The following is a 21,478-nucleotide window of genomic DNA, read 5'->3' as shown; positions in this document are numbered from 1 at the left end:
TAAAAAAATAATTCGAAATTTAACATAAATGGATGGATTTAAAAAAGTAAAAAATAATGATGACAAATAATAATTAATAAAAATTAATGTAATTAACTATTTATATTTATAGAACTAAATATATATGGCAAATAAGATCAAAAAACTTATCCATTAAGGCCCAACAAAGTGTGACCGGCCCAGCCCAGTGGAAATTTTATTATCGTTATAAAATACAAAAACACACACTAAAACCATATAAAAATAAAAAAAAAAAAAGCCAAGAAAATCGTTCCATTTCAACGGCACATCAATTCTCAACATTTCAGCAGCCGCGCCTTCCTCCGCTGACACCCACCAGTCGCCTTCCTCCGCTGACACCCACCATTCTCCAACATCAGTTTCTTCTTTCTTTCAGTATGTACTTCTTGATCAAAGCAAGTGAGTTTTTTTTTTCGTTTTTAAGTTTCTTGATTTAGGGTTCTTGCTTTGTGAAATTAAATGTATCTTGTTTAAATGAATTTGTCTGCCCAATGGAAAACTTGGTATGATGACTACTTAAAGATCACGAATTCTTGAAGTACACGGTCTTACTCTGTTTTGTTTTTTTCTTTATGGTGTTGGTGAATTATTTCAAGGTTCTTGAAATTCACCTACTACATGGGTTCTCTAGTACGCCGTGGATTACTATTGCGGGGGACAAAGGTGCGGGACTTAAATGCAAGGATGCCGGTGAAGATAGTTTTGTTGGTTCAGAACTTGCGAGGAGAATAGCCAAGACGGCTCCCATCATTGGAGGTTCTGAGGCCTCTTCCCTTTTGGTATGGTTGTTTTTTTGTTTGATTACTGTATTGATTTTGTTGTGATTTTTATTGCTACACTGGATAAAATGGTGAGAAAATGGTGGTGTTAGTTCCTAACATTCTATGTTGAAGTTGTACACGGGTTGGTAATTCTGGCATCAGCAACTCCCAATAATAAAATTTTCAAGACATGACCGAGGAAATTGCTGGAACTACTTTTAAGGAACTTCCCTGAAAATTATTTCCAAGTCTCTTGACTATGTTTAACTGCTTCTCCTTTCAAGAAAAAAGTAAGTCAAGTTGGTGAATTGATCTTCATTTTCAAGAAAATGTGTTCTTGGGATAGTGTTCTTTTGGTGGAACTGTCCCTTGTATCCTTTCTTTGCTTTAAAATCATGTGCAAGGATGAGCTGCAGTCTTTCTTTCATGTCATTTTCAGAATGCGGGAATAAGCAATTGTAATTACAGGTAAGTTGCATGTTTTGTTCTTGTATATGGTGCATCATGTATTTACTCTTGTTTGTTGAAAGATGTGTAGTGAAGAACTGTTAAGTTTATTCTCATTGTTTTCTTTGGTTCTTCGACAATTGCAGGCCATATTTGTTGCTGCATAAAGCTGCTGTTCTTTAGCAATCTCTCGTGAGACATATTCCCTAAACATGCTATTCTAGCCTTTGTAAGGACACGAATTATTGGTTCTTCTTTCTCAGCCGTGTGTGCTTGCACGGATGCATATATATAGATCTATATGTCTATATATGTTTTGTCAGTTTTTCTAATATACAGATTGTTTCTTTGTTTCAGTCTGGTCGGAAAGGAACAGTTTTGGATTTGGCGAAGTTTGTTGACAAGGGTCTCCAAATCAAGTTAACTGGTGGAAGACAAGGTCAGTTATGTGTAAATTTGATTGGTTTGGAAATTCAGGCCATGTCTTTGTTCAGTTGTGAATGCATTGGTTCTAATATTTCTGTTCAGAAACTGTTGTGCTTATGATTGTCTTTTCTTGGTTTTATCTGGTCATTTTCCACTCTTAGTGACATTAATTTACCATTGAAATCCCTGATCCTCAGAATGCAATCAACAGCAGTGGCCTATTTGAATCTCAAACAATTTTGTTCCCCGGATTACTGCAATTAAATCCTCCTTAAGATTTCACTATTTACAGTTTAATTGTTGCTTTGTTTTGACTTATCATTTTCCAAAACGTCTGCAATGTGTTCTGCATGCATATATTTTCCCGTCCCTTTTCTTAAGTTTTGACTGATCAGTACGCTTGTGTTAATTGCAAGACTTTATCAAATTGCGATGAGTGTTCATGACATAGTCACTTTGTTTCTCCAAATCTGCCATGAGGATCTACAGGCTTTTGTTTGGATTGTCATCTTGGTGTGTTGGGTGATCTTCCTACCATTGAGATAGGAAAGAATGTGACTGCAGCAATAATATAAATGTATGCATTTTCTGTTTCAGAAAGTTCTTTACTTGAAGTTATATAATCTAAATGAATGCAAAAATGTAATGGAAGTGATTTTCTTGTTTTGGGAAAAGGTTATTTGCATTGATGTAAAAGAATCATACGTACACTTACAAGCTTTTCACAAAAGATTTTTTTGGAAATGATTTCTACCTTTGTGAGAGGCTAGTGATATTTTAAGTTTTCTGAAAATTGCTGCCAAATGATCCTTGGTTCACGTAGGACTTTGGTGCTGAAACCTTTTGGCTCCACTTATTAACACCTGGAGCTATATGAGCAAGATGCTGATGTTGTCAATTGCACAATCTAGAATAAGACTACTGCTTGAAGGTAATGGAAAGCCATGTATATCTTCACTTTGATTAGTGAATCTGTGTCTACTTGAGGAGCAGTAAGTAACATTATGTTTACTGATCAATTTGCCTACTTCACCTCTTATTGCATATATGTGATCCACTGATGGCTAAGTGTAATCCGTCCATTCTCTCTTGCTCTTATTTGAACTTGACTTTAAGTATCTTAATATTCTCTTGGGACTATGATGAAACTTCCTAAGTATTTTACTCTTATATGTAATCCGCTGAAAGCTAAGTGCCATCATCCACTCTCCCTTACTCGTACTTTAACTTGACTTCAAGTATTATAATATTCTCTTAGGACAGTGATATTTTAACTTCCTAGACCAATTAATGGACAGACAGAATATTTTCTCTCAAGTGCCATATAGAAAAGTATCTTGTTTATGCGGTATCTATTTTATGCCTTTAAATTAGAGCATGTCGCAATTATGTATCTGTGTTGTTTTCTTTTGTGCCTTCATGATTCTATCTTAATGCAAGGAATAGATGTCATACTATTTATAATCTCTTCAAGAAGTACTGTTGTTACTGGTAATCTAGCACGAATTCTTTTATATGCGAGTTTTATTGTTACTGGTCATAAATCATTTTTCAGTAATATGTATAATATGCATTTATTTGATTCTACAAGTGAAGCATGTCAGTTGGTATGTGTGATTCATTACTTGTCTTTTACAAGAGCGAGGGCCAGAGTTTGAAATTGATTTGCCAATTCTATGCGAAGTAGATAACCTCATATCGATAAATATTGTGCGGGAATCAAAAGGTTAAGTAGGATTTAAATGCTCAGTTGAAACATATGTTGGCTGCTAAAGTATGCTATTTGACGACATTTTAGAACCTAATGGTAGCCTACCTATCTTCATATTCCTCTATTCTAGTTTCTAGCTCAAAAGTAACCAGTGCCCCTATTAATTCTTCTTTGTCAATTTTTCTTCCGTGTTTTGAAATCAAGGTGGTTGAACCATTGATTTTACTTGTATAATTCAAACCCAATTGTATTGCTCTAATTTCTTTGAAAAGTCACAAAATCACCATTCTCGTTTGGAAAGAAAATAATTATGGGTTTTGAGGCTGCTCAAAATGTGAAGGGTGCGAGGTTAGAGTTGAGACCTAAATTGGAGAATAAACCCTCCTCTTTTTTCGTAAATTTATTCTTGGTTCATTTATTGTGTTGGGTTCTCTTTTCATGCGCTTGCCTTAAAATTTTTTGTTCGTAATGCATTTGACATTCTTGTATGAATTTACAAAATTCATGTTGGTTCATGTTATTAACCTCTTGTTTTTGCAGGCGTATCATAGAAAATGCGTTGAAAAATCTATATCATTCGATCATGAATTATTTTATTTGTGAACTTTGAAAATTAAATGCTATACTAAAATGCCTAACTGTTGTCTAGATGCCAATTTAAAATTTGTTTTTCAAGAGGACTTGGTAAATATTTTGTGAGTACTATATATTTTCATGAGTCGATAAATGGTTTTTGAGGAACACAGAGTTTTGCTAACTTAAATTGTGTTTGAAGAACCTTTAATATTACTGGAAATTGGTTTCCTTGTCAACTGTTCTTCTGTTATCAATTAATGTTCTCAAAATCAGCTTTTATATTTTACTCAAAGATTTGTTTTTCTTGTCAAGTGTTTTATAATAAACTCATTTTTTCAAAATCAGCTTGAACTTACAATAATGAAGAAAAATTAGCAAAATATTTTGATTAGCAATAGATGAATTCATTTAATTGTTTTTGGATAAATGCATGACAAGTCATATGTTTTGGACTTTAAGTGAAGTTTTTTTTGTTGAATTTTAATTTTATAAAAGTAATCGACTTTGAAACAGTTTTTGAAGTTTTTTTGGAACATTTTAAAAAGCATTCAGTTTACTATTTTTGGTCAAATTGCATTCATTGCCATATTTGTTCAGATTTTCAAGAAATATATTATTAACTTTTCTTTTGACAAATGATTATCGTGCTGAAACTTGTTAAGATGTGTTGAAAATTCTTTCAAGATATTTGACCAATAATTTAAAAAACGATAATGAGATTGGCATCTAGAACAGTTATGCAATTTATTATATGTATGTTATTTTTCAAAGTTCACAAATGAACTAATTTGTGATTGTATGCTATAGAATTTCCAACAATACTTTGATACGCCTGCAAAGTTGAGATGTCGATGATATGAACAAATATGGTGTTTCTGTAAAATTTGTACAAGAATCTTAAATGTACGACAAACAAAAAGTTTTGATAAAGCGACATGGGAACAAAACCTAATATAATGAACAAACCGAGAATAAACCAAGAAAAGTAATGGAGGGTTACTTCTTGTTTACGTCTCAACTCCAACTCTCTTGCGCCTGTCATATTTAAAGCGGTCTCAGACTTCGTAATTGCATCGCTTCCAAATTAGAATGTTGAGTACGTGAGTGTTTCATAGAAATTAGACACTTTTGGGTTTGAATTATACAAAGTAAATTGCAATGGTTTCAACCTTACTTGATTTCTAAATATGGGAAAAATTGATAAAGAAGCAATTGATAAGGTCAAAGGTTGCTTTTTTGGCTAGAAAATAGTAGAGAGGAATATATGGATATATAGGTTATTATGTGGTTCTAGATGTTGTCGAAGATGCACTCTTCTTTTAGCAGCCAATATGTGACAATTGGGTGTTTAATTAGTTCTTAGAGAGAAGATGTTATTTATTTAAGTTGTTATTGCATGTCGTTATGTTGCGCGTTTTTCTCTTTAATTGTTGATTCTGTACACATTTTCTTGTTTGTTTATTTCATTCTAACAACTTAATGCTGGTGAAGATAGCTTTCACGACGATCGGGTTCAAGTAATTTGGAGTATGAGTCTTTTGCACCAGAGTATCAACCCTCCTGGGTTCTCCAAGAATCGGCAGCCACCTATGTGAAGAGTCTATTGTAAATAAGAATTAAGTGTGTATGGCAGTACTTCGGCCTTCTTTGTATTGTGGCTCCAATAAGACCGCCTTGTTTCTTAGCCAAAGAAATAAAAGTTTTGATTCGAAACCAATTTCTAGTTGTATATTTATTACTTGATCAAAATCAAATCAACCATATACACAAGTTGGTACATCATTGAAGCTCAAATCAACTATTTTTTGAGAATTCTTTTCTTTTTATTTTTCCTAATACTGCTTACAATTGGAACACTTTCAAACTCTATTCTCCATACGGAAAAAACACTACCAATCAAAAATAAATAAAAGAAAATAGAACTTTTGTAGTATACAATCATCATCAACAAACTAAAAAGAAAATAATAATATTAACAAACTCAATTGTAAAATAAAAATAATTAGTCAAAATTCTTTATTTTGGATTGTTTTAGTAAGAAGTTTCATTTAATAAAAGATTAACAATATAACTCAAAAAGAGCACAAAATGAAAGTGTACCCCGTTAAAGGTACTAATGTTTTCTTACAATAGAAATAAACACTCAAAACATTCTCACTATTTTATATTTAATCATAAGTACAATTATTAGAATTCTCGAAATGATACATCCATTATATTATGAAAAAATTTATAATCTAAAAATATTAATATTAAAATAAAATTAATTAGTCGGAAATCACTTGATTTAAATTTTTCAACAATACGTTTAATTTAATAAAATTGAGGATACTTATCCAATGTTATATTTTTATTTTTTTGAAGTTTGGGTTAGTATTTATATGTTACTCATATGCTATTCATTTAAATTTTAATGTGCCCTAGTAATTGTTTTTTTTTATATAAATATTTATGATCTTTCCTAGCAAATTAAGCATGTTGAAATATTATGATATTTAGTTAGATATATCATTCATATTTTAAGTACTTTAGAGGAATTAGAAGTATCATACATTTTTCTTCTTTATTAGAATTAAATATTATAGTTGATTCATTATGTTTTCATTTAGAATCGTTTTAGTTTCTCACGTTCATTTCATGATGTTAACGTCCCTAAACTTGAATTTTGTATTAAATTGATCCTTCTGACAATATTATAATTGGGAATAAAATGACCAGTTTAGACTTTTTTTTTTCTCACTGCAGTTCCTAAATTTGTAAGTTGTCAACTAGTAGTTAGTGCCACTACTAATATAGGAAATCAGATTCATAGATTGGTGATTTGTTCACATTTTATAGCTCAAATTTGTATATATGTACTGTAAAAAAAAACTTTATTTAAATCAGGTTCAATCAAAATAAAATAAATATGATATATTTGACGTGCAATGGATCACTTTCCTTAAATTGCACATTAATTCCACGACAAATGTATTATATTTACTGTGTAATTGATTTATGTTTGATCTAACTCGATTTAAACTTAAAAATTTTATGTATTTATGTATTTATGTGGTCGAGATTTTTACGAATGGATAAACTTAAAAATTTTACCTACGGCACAATTATGCACCAGGTGAAACATGATTTTTTAGGAAGGTCTTTTAGTAAGAAAAATGATCACTTACAATAAATAGTGGTTGCCTTAAAAAATTAAAATTTTTGGTATTTATAGTAGCTTTGGAAGTTATACGGTGCGGTGGGTTGAATTTGTTTAATATGTGCCCCATATTTGTCTTCCACTTACTCACTTATATTTTTCTCCTTTCATTTGCATTTCAAACTCCCAACCCCATTTTCTCCACAATGGCTAGCAAAGCTAACTCTCTTCCTTAGTTAAATTTTGTTTCTTCTTTATTTGGTGTTCTTGCTTTGTATTTTGTTTCTTTGATTGAAATGTGGAGTGGGGAGGGTGATTGTGAAAATGGCCGTGAGTTAGATTGCCGACAGACGACGGCACACCCAACGGAGGGGGGGGGGGGAGGTGGGGGGAGGCGCGAGGCGCGACTTCGAGGTGGGGGGGGGGGCACCCGTCGGTTTGAGGCGGCGCCTCAGGTAGGGGGGTGCAGTCCCCCTCCCAACTCGCGGTCGCGCCTCAGGTGGTTCGGTACCGGGGCTCAAGAGGAGACGGTCTTGAGGTTCCAAGAATCAGAGAAGATCGATACGATCTTAACCGACAAGGCAACTCTTATTTACGATGATGCAATTCGAAGGTGTCGCCGTGTCCTTCGTTGGACCCTTCGCAAGAAGGGCCGGATTGTTGAAGAAGACAATGGGCTCCTTGATCCTGAGGTATCGGAGGGTGAATAGGAGGTGGTGGAAGTTGCCGACGGTTGAGCCCCCAAGTTTAAAAGCTTCGTAGTTTTCCGTTTGTTTCTTAGGATTTAATCTCGAAATGTAATCGGATTATTTTGTTTAGTATGAATTTGACTCTCCATGTAATCAACGCATATTATTTAGGGTGACCGTTTCGCCTCATATGGGGTGCTTTTGTAAGTAGGCGGTTCTAACTCGTGATTTTGTAGTATTTTACTTAATCGGCTTTTAGGTCACTCGCGTTGTATGTTTCTAGGATGAGTTTGCTTTTTTTACGCAATGTATTTTGATTGCGTAAAACGCTACACTTCTACTTTTCCCCCTATTACAAACATTCAAAAAGTGAACTTTACGTACCCAGAGAACTTAACAGTAATACTTCTTGTGATTTGCGATGTTCCACGTGCGAGGGATGTCCCCTTTGCATCTAACTTCCGAATAGGGCCCGAAGCTTAGGCTTTTCGCATCACCAGATCTCCCACTTGAAAACTTGTCGGCTTGACTCTCGCATTGGTTCTATACATAGTGGCCCGAATTATGGCGTTTTTCTCTGCCCTCTTCGAAAAAGTTTACGCTCATCCTCAACCCTTGCTCGTTGTAGTTTGGGTTGTAATTTTTCACTCGCCAACAAAGTTGTCCTATTTCTGCGAGCACTACGACATTTGTCCCATAAGATAGGTTAAACAGGAATTCTCCCGTAGGAGTTCTTGGTGTCGTTCGATATGCCCATAAAATGCTAGGGAGCTCACCCACCCATGCCCCCTTTTCGGTTCCCAATCGAGTCTCCAAGTGTTAAAGGATTATCCGATTGGTGACCTCCATCTGTCCGTTTGCTTGGTGATTACTAACTGATGTGAAGATTTATTTGATCGCCAGCTCCTTGTACCAGTCCTTAAGTTTATTCCCCAAAAACTGAGTCCCATTATCGGATATTATGGCACCGGGGATCTAAAATGGCATATGATGTTCTTCCATAGGAACTTGATCTTTCTCGAATATCTTGGCTAACGGCTTGGCCTCTACCCACTTTGTAAAATAGTCCACCGCAACCAAGAACTTTCTTTGTCCTGCGGCTTGCAGAAAAGACGCTACTAGGTCCAAACCCCTCTGATCAAAAGGGCAGGGACTTTCAAGGGGTTGCATTAGCGCTGTCGGCTGGTGATTAATGTTTGCGTGTTCTTGGCATGACCGGCATCGCCTTACCAACTCATGTGCGTCGGAGAGCATCGTTGGCCAAAAGAATCCATGCCTAAGGGCTTTTCCCGCTAAGGCCTTTCCTCCAAGGTGGTTTTCGCAAATTCCCTCATGTATCTCTCTTAGGACATAATTTTTCTCGTCATGAGTCAGGCACTTTAGGAGGGGCAACGAGAAACCACGTTTGTATAAGTCTCCATCTATCATAATGAAGCGGGATGCTTTTCTTTTAAAGGCATTTGCTTCTTTTTGGTCCTCCAGTATAGTTCCATTAGTTAGAAATCTGACGATCTCTTCTTTCCAACTCGAAGGTATTGGGTCCACGCACATAATCTCCTCTTGGTCCTCTATCACGGCTCTTTGCGACGAGAGAAAAGTGATTCTTCTGCTTCGGATGGCTGCCATCGAGCTTGTTATCTTGGCTAGTTGGTCGGCTACGGCATTATCTGTTCTCGACACCTGAACAACAAAGGCTTCTTCGAACTTCTCAAATAGATTATTCGCTTTCAGGGAATACTTGGCCATTTTTTCATCTCGTGTCTCAAAGGATCCCTGGATCTAGTTAACCACCAGTTGTGAATAACTATAAATGATAATCTTTTTTGCCCCGGCGTCCAAAGATAACTTACGTCCTTCTAAAAATGCCTTATATTATGCTTCATTGTTCGACGAGGGGTATTCTAATTTTATAGCATACTCAAATTCGTCTCCTTTAGGGCTCTCTAGAACTATTCCATCCCTACTTCCCGTCGATGTGGATGATCTATTGATGTGCAGACTTTCGGAAAGCGTAAAAATACTCGCCGCGTTGTACGCCAACTCGACGGTGAAATCGGCTAGCACTTGTGCTTTAATGACTGGCCTGGGGTGAAACTCGGCACCAAACTCACTTAACTCTACTTCCCACTTGACCATTGTGCCGGAGAGCTCCAGACTCGACAACACTTGCTTCAAAGGATGATTTGTCGACACAACCACTAGGTGCACCTGAAAATACGGCCTCAACTTTCTAGCTGCAGTGATTAAAGAGAAGGCTAGTTTTGAATTTGAGAGTACCTGGACTCAGCCCCCTGCAACATCCTGCTAACTTAGTACACCAGGTGGTGCCCTTTATTTTTCTTTCGTACCAAATCTGAGCTAACAACATTTTCTAAAATCGCCAAGTAAAGGTAGAGGGTTTATCCTATTTTAGGTTTCGTCAACAAAGGCGGAGAAGATAAATACTTCTTCAGCTCGTCAAATGCTTCTTGGATGGATTAGCATCACCCAAACTTTTTCGCGCCGCGAAGGATCTTGAAGAAATGTAGGCCTTTATTCGTAGATTGTGAAATGAATCTATTCAAGGATGCCAATTTTCCACGAGTTTTTGTAGCTCTTCGACCGACTTTGGTGGGGGCATGTTCATGACAACGCTAATTTTATCAGGGTTTGCTTCTATTCCGCTCTTGGAGATCATGTACCCTAGAAATTCCCCACCCCCACTCCAAAGGTACACTTAGCGAGATTTAACTTCATGCCAAAAGCTTTCAATATTTGGAAGTGCTCTTCTAGATCCTTGATGTGATCCTGTTCTTTCACACTCTTAACCAACATGTCATCTATGTAGACCTCCATGTTTCAACCAATTTGGTTTTTGAACATGTAGTTGACAAATCGTTGATATGTTGTTTCTGCATTTTTCAGGCCGAATGGCATGACATTGTAACAGAAGATCCCTTGGTCCGTGACAAAACTTATTTTCTCTTGATCTTCAGAGGCCAAAAGAATTTGATTGTAGCCTTGATACGCGTCTAGGAAGCTCAACATTTCACATCTGGAGGTGGAGTCAACCAAGAGGTAAATACGTGGGAGGGGGAAGGGATCCTTTGGACATGCTTTGCTAAGATCTCTGAAGTCAATACAGAGGCGCTATTTTCCGTTTGGCTTCGGAACCAAGACAACATTAGCCAGCCACTCGGGGTATTGCACCGGGCATATGTGTTCGGCCTTAAGCAGCTTATCCATTTTTGCTTTTATCACTTGACTTCTCTCCAGCCCGAATATCCTTTTTTTTTTGTGTTTTATAGATTTTGCTTTGGGATTTACATTGAGCTGGTGAGTGATAACGTTAGGTGAGATCCCATAAAAATCCGTCATGCTCCATGCAAATACTTCCTCATTTTTTTATCAAAAATTGAGTTAAATTCTCTTTGGCGGATTGACACATCGCCGTGCCTATCTTCATCGTTTTCTCGCCGAGGATCACCTTCAACTCTTCTAGGGCTTCAACTCTTTTCCCCCATAGGTTGTTCCTACGTGTTCTTTCGCGGTGTCTCTCATCTCATATCTTCCATCAGTCATCTTTCCCTTTGTTTTCTCATCGGCCGCTTCATTCAGTTTCTCACGTGTTCTTTTAAGGGTACTCACGTAGCATTCCTTTGCTATTCTCTCGTCCCTCATGGCTTCTCCCATGCCGTTAGGGATGGAGAATTTTAGTTTCAGGTGGAAAGTACATGCTATCGCTTGCAAGAGGTTTAAGCTCGGTCTCCCCAAGATAACGTTATAGGCAGATGGAGCCTTCACCATGAGGAACTTCACCAATTTGGTGGACCTCTTTGGATAAGAGCCGAGGGACATTGCTAGCGTCACTCCCCTACTAGTTTGATTATTTTCCCGCTAAAATCTGTGAGTGTGGCGTTTACCTTCAGAAGCGTTGTCAATCCCCAATTGGACATATGCGTCGTGGAATATAATGTCCGCCGAACTCCCACTATCCATTAAAATTTTTTTGACCCAAAAGTTGGAGATCGTGGCAGAGATGACCAGGGGCGTCGTTGTTTTAATTCCTCAATGGGTCCAAGTCCTGCTGACTAGATGAAATCTCATCCCTTGTTTCAAACTAATATTGTAAACTTGAATAGGGGCTTGCGCGTGGTTTCCCCTAGCTGCTCGAGCGAGAGCCTTTCTTGCATTAGCCGAGTCATCACCCGTCGGGCCACGCAAAATTACGACGATAACCCCTGCGGTGGGGAGGTTGTCGTCGTTCTTGGTCTGTGTGAACATTGGATCCCGAGGTTGGGGATTCGATCCTTGGTTGACGTATTCTTTCAAGTATCCTCACTGAATCAGGTTTTCTATCTCATTTTTCATGTGGTGGCACTCCTTCGTCGTGTGCCCTCTATCTCAGTGGAAACCACGATATTTGTTGGACTTGAGCCTCTTAAGGTTGTCTTTCATTTTCCATGGCCATTAATTGATTAACCATTGCTGCTCAACTACGACTAATATCTCCCCTCTGGGTGCGTTCAAGGGGGTGTAGTGAGCGAACCCCACCTGAGGTACATGCTTGCGTTCTTCTTTCTTCGGCTCCTTTTCCTCTCCTGATCCTTCCTTTTGCTATTGAGAGAAGGATCCGATGCGTCCGACTCCTCAATGTGGATGGAATTATGGGAGCGCATGAGTAAATCCTCCATAGCTCTAGGGGGATTGCCGGCTATGGATTCCTTGAATCTTCTTGGTAGCAGGTTTTGTCGGACAATACTGGCCAGTAACTCATGATTAACATGGGGAACCTCACGCACTGCGTCCACGAACCTTCGCGTGTAGTCTCTCAGAGTCTCACCCTCCGTTTGGCGGATGGTAAATAGAAATGCAGTCGTTTTTTAAACTTTTTTGTTCATAGAGAAGTGATGCAAGAGACGCTGAACCAACTGCTCGAGGCTAGAAATAGTTCCAGCGAGTACTCTTGGGGTTGAGCTTTCGGGGGAGTACTCTCATGGGAGGAGCAGGCGGAGATTGCCGATGCGATGGGGGGATTTCCCCATCAAGGGGCGCTTGCTCATGTGTCAGGGGATTTTCTTATAAGTTTAAAAGTTATTCATTGAAAAAATATACATGCAATAATAGTTTCAAATACATTAATTCGAAATGTGTAATTAAAATATTAAGAATAAAATTTATCCAATAAAAATTATGAATATTTTTTAAAATTGTTATCTAATAAATACTTTTTACAACAGCTATCCATAAATAAGTACATTTGTTAGACGTTCATTGGTTTTAAATATATTTATAATTTTAAATATAAGATATATTTATAATTATAAAAAAAAACTTTATAGAAATTTGTTGTATTTTAACTTTATAATAATTATAACAATAGATGACATTAAAGAAATAAATAAAATTTAGTCGTTCTATTTTATCGTCGGCATCAATTCTCAACATTTCAGGCAGTTCCCTTTCTCCGTCGGCAGCCACCAGTCTCCAACCTCAGTTTCTTCTTCCTTTAAGTGGGTACTTCTTGAAAGTGATCAACTCAAAGCAAGTGAGGTTTTTCTTTTCTTTTTTAAGTTTCTTAATTTAGGGTTTTGCATTATGAAATTAAAATGCATTAATTCGAAATGTGTAATTAAAATATTAAGAATAAAATGTATCCAATAAGTAAATTATAAGCCAAATAATGCTTAAAAATAAATAAATTGGATAAAGACACATATATACATAGCATAAATTATTATTAATTATATAAAATTATAAATACCAACTTAATCATATTTATATGATTATGATCACTTCACTCAATAAAATTATTTATAAATGAATCCAACTTTTAATTGAGTCAATAACATTTGAATAGATAAATATAATTTTTATAATTTAAAAATTTTGTAAATTGATTAATTTAAGAATAATATTTTTTTATAATTGATATTAAACGCTATAGTTTTTGTTACATGACCTCTCAAATAAAATCAATAATAAATATGTACGTACATAAAAAAAAATTCTGATATAAACATAAATATAATGAAATAAAAAATATTATAGCGTTAATTGATGGACAAAATCGAGTTTTAAAAATTGTGAAAGGTTTTTATATAAAATTACTCAAATTATAAAAACTAATTGATGTGAATTTTGAAAGAGATAGTTTATCCATTAAGGCCACCGGCTCAGCCTAATTGAAAGTGAGTTGTAAAACTGCAAATTTGTTACCGTTGTGAAATGTACAACACACAGGAAAATATTAGTTGAAAGTGAAAAAGAAAAAATAGCAAAAAATATAGAAAAAAAATTTTGTTCATTCTATTTCAATGGTGGCATCAGTCGTGAAGATTTTAGGCAGCCGCCTTCCTCCGCTGACTGAATTATTTATTTAAATGAATTAAACTTATAACTGAGTCAATAACATTTGAACAGATAAATATAATTTTTATAATTTAAAGAATTTGTAAATTCATTAATTTAAAAATAATATTTTTTTTATAATTGATACTAAACACTGTAGTTTTTGTTGCATGACCTCTTAAACAAAATCAATAATAAGTATGTATGTATATAAAAAAAGAAAAATATGATGAAATAATGATAAGTATAATAAAATAAAAAAAATTATATGGTATCTATTAATTGATGGACAAAACGAGTTTTAAAAACTGAGAAAGGTTTTTGTATTAAATTACTTGAATTATAAAACCTAATTGATGTAAATTTTGAATGATTTATAGTAAAAAAATAATTCGAAATTTAACATAAATGGATGGATTAAAAAAAGTAAAAAATAATGATGACAAATAATAATTAATAAAAATTAATGTAATTAACTATTTATATTTATAGAACTAAATATATATGGCAAATAAGATCAAAAAACTTATCCATTAAGGCCCAACAAAGTGTGACCGGCCCAGCCCAGTGGAAATTTTATTATCGTTATAAAATACAAAAACACACACTAAAACTATATATATAAAAAAAAAAAAAAAGCCAAGAATATCGTTCCATTTCAACGGCACATCAATTCTCAACATTTCAGCAGCCGCGCCTTCCTCCGCTGACACCCACCAGTCGCCTTCCTCCGCTGACACCCACCATTCTCCAACATCAGTTTCTTCTTTCTTTCAGTATGTACTTCTTGATCAAAGCAAGTGAGTTTTTTTTTTCGTTTTTAAGTTTCTTGATTTAGGGTTCATGCTTTGTGAAATTAAATGTATCTTGTTTAAATGAATTTGTCTGCCCAATGGAAAACTTGGTATGATGACTACTTAAAGATCACGAATTCTTGAAGTACACGGTCTTACTCTGTTTTGTTTTTTTCTTTATGGTGTTGGTGAATTATTTCAAGGTTCTTGAAATTCACCTACTACATGGGTTCTCTAGTACGCCGTGGATTACTATTGCGGGGGACAAAGGTGCGGGACTTAAATGCAAGGATGCCGGTGAAGATAGTTTTGTTGGTTCAGAACTTGCGAGGAGAATAGCCAAGACGGCTCCCATCATTGGAGGTTCTGAGGCCTCTTCCCTTTTGGTATGGTTGTTTTTTTATTTGATTACTGTATTGATTTTGTTGTGATTTTTATTGCTACACTGGATAAAATGGTGAGAAAATGGTGGTGTTAGTTCCTAACATTCTATGTTGAAGTTGTACACGGGTTTGTAATTCTGGCATCAGCAACTCCCAATAATAAAATTTTCAAGACATGACCGAGGAAATTGCTGGAACTACTTTTAAGGAACTTCCCTGAAAATTATTTCCAAGTCTCTTGACTATGTTTAACTGCTTCTCCTTTCAAGAAAAAAGTAAGTCAAGTTGGTGAATTGATCTTCATTTTCAAGAAAATGTGTTCTTGGGATAGTGTTCTTTTGGTGGAACTGTCCCTTGTATCCTTTCTTTGCTTTAAAATCATGTGCAAGGATGAGCTGCAGTCTTTCTTTCATGTCATTTTCAGAATGCGGGAATAAGCAATTGTAATTACAGGTAATTTGCATGTTTTGTTCTTGTATATGGTGCATCATGTATTTACTCTTGTTTGTTGAAAGATGTGTAGTGAAGAACTGTTAAGTTTATTCTCATTGTTTTCTTTGGTTCTTCGACAATTGCAGGCCATATTTGTTGCTGCATAAAGCTGCTGTTCTTTAGCAATCTCTCGTGAGACGTATTCCCTAAACATGCTATTCTAGCCTTTGTAAGGACACGAATTATTGGTTCTTCTTTCTCAGCCGTGTGTGCTTGCACGGATGCATATATATAGATCTATATGTCTATATATGTTTTGTCAGTTTTTCTAATATACAGATTGTTTCTTTGTTTCAGTCTGGTCGGAAAGGAACAGTTTTGGATTTGGCGAAGTTTGTCGACAAGGGTCTCCAAATCAAGTTAACTGGTGGAAGACAAGGTCAGTTATGTGTAAATTTGATTGGTTTGGAAATTCAGGCCATGTCTTTGTTCAGTTGTGAATGCATTGGTTCTAATATTTCTGTTCAGAAACTGTTGTGCTTATGATTGTCTTTTCTTGGTTTTATCTGGTCATTTTCCACTCTTAGTGACATTAATTTACCATTGAAATCCCTGATCCTCAGAATGCAATCAACAGCAGTGGCCTATTTGAATCTCAAACAATTTTGTTCCCCGGATTACTGCAATTAAATCCTCCTTAAGATTTCACTATTTACAGTTTAATTGTTGCTTTGTTTTGACTTATCATTTTCCAAAACGTCTGCAATGTGTTCTGCATGCATATATTTTCCCGTCCCTTTTCTTAAGTTTTGACTGATCAGTACGCTTGTGTTAATTGCAAGACTTTATCAAATTGCGATGAGTGTTCATGACATAGTCACTTTGTTTCTCCAAATCTGCCATGAGGATCTACAGGCTTTTGTTTGGATTGTCATCTTGGTGTGTTGGGTGATCTTCCTACCATTGAGATAGGAAAGAATGTGACTGCAGCAATAATATAAATGTATGCATTTTCTGTTTCAGAAAGTTCTTTACTTGAAGTTATATAATCTAAATGAATGCAAAAATGTAATGGAGTGATTTTCTTGTTTTGGGAAAAGGTTATTTGCATTGATGTAAAAGAATCATACGTACACTTACAAGCTTTTCACAAAAGATTTTTTTGGAAATGATTTCTACCTTTGTGAGAGGCTAGTGATATTTTAAGTTTTCTGAAAATTGCTGCCAAATGATCCTTGGTTCACGTAGGACTTTGGTGCTGAAACCTTTTGGCTCCACTTATTAACACATGGAGCTATATGAGCAAGATGCTGATGTTGTCAATTGCACAATCTAGAGTAAGACTACTGCTTGAAGGTAATGGAAAGCCATGTATATCTTCACTTTGATTAGTGAATCTGTGTCTACTTGAGGAGCAGTAAGTAACATTATGTTTACTGATCAATTTGCCTACTTCACCTCTTATTGCATATATGTGATCCACTGATGGCTAAGTGTAATCCGTCCATTCTCTCTTGCTCTTATTTGAACTTGACTTTAAGTATCTTAATATTCTCTTGGGACTATGATGAAACTTCCTAAGTATTTTACTCTTATATGTAATCCGCTGAAAGCTAAGTGCCATCATCCACTCTCCCTTACTCGTACTTTAACTTGACTTCAAGTATTATAATATTCTCTTAGGACAGTGATATTTTAACTTCCTAGACCAATTAATGGACAGACAGAATATTTTCTCTCAAGTGCCATATAGAAAAGTATCTTGTTTATGCGGTATCTATTTTATGCCTTTAAATTAGAGCATGTCGCAATTATGTATCTGTGTTGTTTTCTTTTGTGCCTTCATGATTCTATCTTAATGCAAGGAATAGATGTCATACTATTTATAATCTCTTCAAGAAGTACTGTTGTTACTGGTAATCTAGCACGAATTCTTTTATATGCGAGTTTTATTGTTACTGGTCATAAATCATTTTTCAGTAATATGTATAATATGCATTTATTTGATTCTACAAGTGAAGCATGTCAGTTGGTATGTGTGATTCATTACTTGTCTTTTACAAGAGCGAGGGCCAGAGTTTGAAATTGATTTGCCAATTCTATGCGAAGTAGATAACCTCATTTCGATAAATATTGTGCGGGAATCAAAAGGTTAAGTAGGATTTAAATGCTCAGTTGAAACATATGTTGGCTGCTAAAGTATGCTATTTGACGACATTTTAGAACCTAATGGTAGCCTACCTATCTTCATATTCCTCTATTCTAGTTTCTAGCTCAAAAGTAATCAGTGCCCCTATTAATTCTTCTTTGTCAATTTTTCTTCCGTTTTGAAATCAAGGTGGTTGAACCATTGATTTTACTTGTATAATTCAAACCCAATTGTATTGCTCTAATTTCTTTGAAAAGTCACAAAATCACCATTCTCGTTTGGAAAGAAAATAATTATGGGTTTTGAGGCTGCTCAAAATGTGAAGGGTGCGAGGTTATAGTTGAGACCTAAATTGGAGAATAAACCCTCCTCTTTTTTCGTAAATTTATTCTTGGTTCATTTATTGTGTTGGGTTCTCTTTTCATGCGCTTGCCTTAAAATTTTTTGTTCGTAATGCATTTGACATTCTTGTATGAATTTACAAAATTCATGTTGGTTCATGTTATTAACCTCTTGTTTTTGCAGGCGTATCATAGAAAATGCGTTGAAAAATCTATATCATTCGATCATGAATTATTTTATTTGTGAACTTTGAAAATTAAATGCTATACTAAAATGCCTAACTGTTGTCTAGATGCCAATTTAAAATTTGTTTTTCAAGAGGACTTGGTAAATATTTTGTGAGTACTATATATTTTCATGAGTCGATAAATGGTTTTTGAGGAACACAGAGTTTTGCTAACTTAAATTGTGTTTGAAGAACCTTTAATATTACTGGAAATTGGTTTCCTTGTCAACTGTTCTTCTGTTATCAATTAATGTTCTCAAAATCAGCTTTTATATTTTACTCAAAGATTTGTTTTTCTTGTCAAGTGTTTTATAATAAACTCATTTTTTCAAAATCAGCTTGAACTTACAATAATGAAGAAAAATTAGCAAAATATTTTGATTAGCAATAGATGAATTCATTTAATTGTTTTTGGATAAATGCATGACAAGTCATATGTTTTGGACTTTAAGTGAAGTTTTTTTTGTTGAATTTTAATTTTATAAAAGTAATCGACTTTGAAACAGTTTTTGAAGTTTTTTTGGAACATTTTAAAAAGCATTCAGTTTACTATTTTTGGTCAAATTGCATTCATTGCCATATTTGTTCAGATTTTCAAGAAATACATTATTAACTTTTCTTTTGACAAATGATTATCGTGCTGAAACTTGTTAAGATGTGTTGAAAATTCTTTTAAGATATTTGACCAATAATTTAAAAAACGATAATGAGATTGGCATCTAGAACAGTTATGCAATTTATTATATGTATGTTATTTTTCAAAGTTCACAAATGAACTAATTTGTGATTGTATGCTATAGAATTTCCAACAATACTTTGATACGCCTGCAAAGTTGAGATGTCGATGATATGAACAAATATGGTGTTTCTGTAAAATTTGTACAAGAATCTTAAATGTACGACAAACAAAAAGTTTTGATAAAGCGACATGGGAACAAAACCTAATATAATGAACAAACCGAGAATAAACCAAGAAAAGTAATGGAGGGTTACTTCTTGTTTACGTCTCAACTCCAACTCTCTTGCGCCTGTCATATTTAAAGCGGTCTCAGACTTCGTAATTGCATCGCTTCCAAATTAGAATGTTGAGTACGTGAGTGTTTCATTGAAATTAGACACTTTTGGGTTTGAATTATACAAAGTAAATTGCAATGGTTTCAACCTTACTTGATTTCTAAATATGGGAAAAATTGATAAAGAAGCAATTGATAAGGTCAAAGGTTGCTTTTTTGGCTAGAAAATAGTAGAGAGGAATATATGGATATATAGGTTATTATGTGGTTCTAGATGTTGTCGAAGATGCACTCTTCTTTTAGCAGCCAATATGTGACAATTGGGTGTTTAATTAGTTCTTAGAGAGAAGATGTTATTTATTTAAGTTGTTATTGCATGTCGTTATGTTGCGCGTTTTTCTCTTTAATTGTTGATTCTGTACACATTTTCTTGTTTGTTTATTTCATTCTAACAACTTAATGCTGGTGAAGACAGCTTTCACGACGATCAGGTTCAAGTAATTTGGAGTATGAGTCTTTTGCACCAGAGTATCAACCCTCCTGGGTTCTCCAAGAATCGGCAGCCACCTATGTGAAGAGTCTATTGTAAATAAGAATTAAGTGTGTATGGCAGTACTTCGGCCTTCTTTGTATTGTGGCTCCAATAAGACCGCCTTGTTTCTTAGCCAAAGAAATAAAAGTTTTGATTCGAAACCAATTTCTAGTTGTATATTTATTACTTGATCAAAATCAAATCAACCATATACACAAGTTGGTACATCATTGAAGCTCAAATCAACTATTTTTTGAGAATTCTTTTCTTTTTATTTTTCCTAATACTGCTTACAATTGGAACACTTTCAAACTCTATTCTCCATACGGAAAAAACACTGCCAATCAAAAATAAATAAAAGAAAATAGAACTTTTGTAGTATACAATCATCATCAACAAACTAAAAGAAAATAATAATATTAACAAATCAATTGTAAAATAAAAATAATTAGTCAAAATTCTTTATTTTGGATTGTTTTAGTAAGAAGTTTCATTTAATAAAAGATTAACAATATAACTCAAAAAGAGCACAAAATGAAAGTGTACCCCGTTAAAGGTACTAATGTTTTCTTACAATAGAAATAAATACTCAAAACATTCTCACTATTTTATATTTAATCATAAGTACAATTATTAGAATTCTCGAAATGATACATCCATTATATTATGAAAAAATTTATAATCTAAAAATATTAATATTAAAATAAAATTAATTAGTCGGAAATCACTTGATTTAAATTTTTCAACAATACGTTTAATTTAATAAAATTGAGGATACTTATCCAATGTTATATTTTTATTTTTTTGAAGTTTGGGTTAGTATTTATATGTTACTCATATGCTATTCATTTAAATTTTAATGTGCCCTAGTAATTGTTTTTTTTTATATAAATATTTATGATCTTTCCTAGCAAATTAAGCATGTTGAAATATTATGATATTTAGTTGGATATATCATTCATATTTTAAGTACTTTAGAGGAATTAGAAGTATCATACATTTTTCTTCTTTATTAGAATTAAATATTATAGTTGATTCATTATGTTTTCGTTTAGAATCGTTTTAGTTTCTCACGTTCATTTCATGATGTTAACATTCCTAAACTTGAATTTTGTCTTAAATTGATCCTTCTGACAATATTATAATTGGGAATAAAATGACCAGTTTAGACTTTTTTTTTTCTCACTTCAGTTCCTAAATTTGTAAGTTGTCAACTAGTAGTTAGTGCCACTACAAATATAGGAAATCAGATTCATAGATTGGTGATTTGTTCACATTTTATAGCTCAAATTTGTATATATGTACTATAAAAAAAAACTTTATTTAAATCAGGTTCGATCAAAATAAAATAAATATGATATATTTGACGTGTAATGGATCACTTCCCTTAAATTGCACATCAATTCCACGACAAATGTATTATATTTACTGTGTAATTGATTTATGTTTGAGCTAACTCGATTTAAATTAAAAAATTTATATGCACAACAACGCTCCTCGTGATACA

At 34.3% G+C, this 21,478-nt stretch overlaps 2 long non-coding RNA genes across 21 annotated transcripts; both read left to right on the top strand.

The window, feature by feature from the left end:
* Window positions 1-237: 237 nt before the first annotated feature.
* Window positions 238-5,659, top strand: LOC148784935 (uncharacterized). 12 transcript variants are annotated; one of them, XR_016063150.1, is made up of 7 exons: window positions 238-420; window positions 618-800; window positions 1,222-1,250; window positions 1,376-1,458; window positions 1,587-1,668; window positions 2,479-2,586; window positions 5,434-5,659. It is a non-coding gene; the product is annotated as an uncharacterized LOC148784935 (long non-coding RNA). The 12 variants fall into 12 exon arrangements; XR_016063149.1 differs by adding an exon at window positions 2,145-2,232 and having other exon boundaries at window positions 618-1,250; window positions 5,438-5,659; XR_016063147.1 differs by adding an exon at window positions 2,145-2,232 and having other exon boundaries at window positions 618-1,250.
* A 9,068-nt stretch (window positions 5,660-14,727) lies between these two features.
* LOC148784934 (uncharacterized) lies at window positions 14,728-20,136 on the top strand. Of its 9 annotated transcripts, none has more exons than XR_016063183.1 (7): window positions 14,728-14,900; window positions 15,098-15,730; window positions 15,856-15,938; window positions 16,067-16,148; window positions 16,625-16,712; window positions 16,958-17,065; window positions 19,911-20,136. It is a non-coding gene; the product is annotated as an uncharacterized LOC148784934 (long non-coding RNA). The 9 variants fall into 9 exon arrangements; XR_016063182.1 differs by having other exon boundaries at window positions 14,729-14,900; window positions 19,915-20,136; XR_016063180.1 differs by having other exon boundaries at window positions 16,552-16,712; window positions 16,958-20,136.
* The last annotated feature ends 1,342 nt before the right edge of the window (window positions 20,137-21,478 follow it).

This window comes from Sesamum indicum, linkage group LG12 (assembly GCF_026168435.1).
Source record: "Sesamum indicum cultivar Baizhima isolate 11 linkage group LG12, ASM2616843v1, whole genome shotgun sequence".
In the NCBI taxonomy this organism is placed as follows: domain Eukaryota; kingdom Viridiplantae; phylum Streptophyta; class Magnoliopsida; order Lamiales; family Pedaliaceae; genus Sesamum; species Sesamum indicum.
The sequence above is the reverse complement of the archived record's forward strand: the minus strand, read 5'-3'. Positions and strand labels throughout refer to the sequence as shown.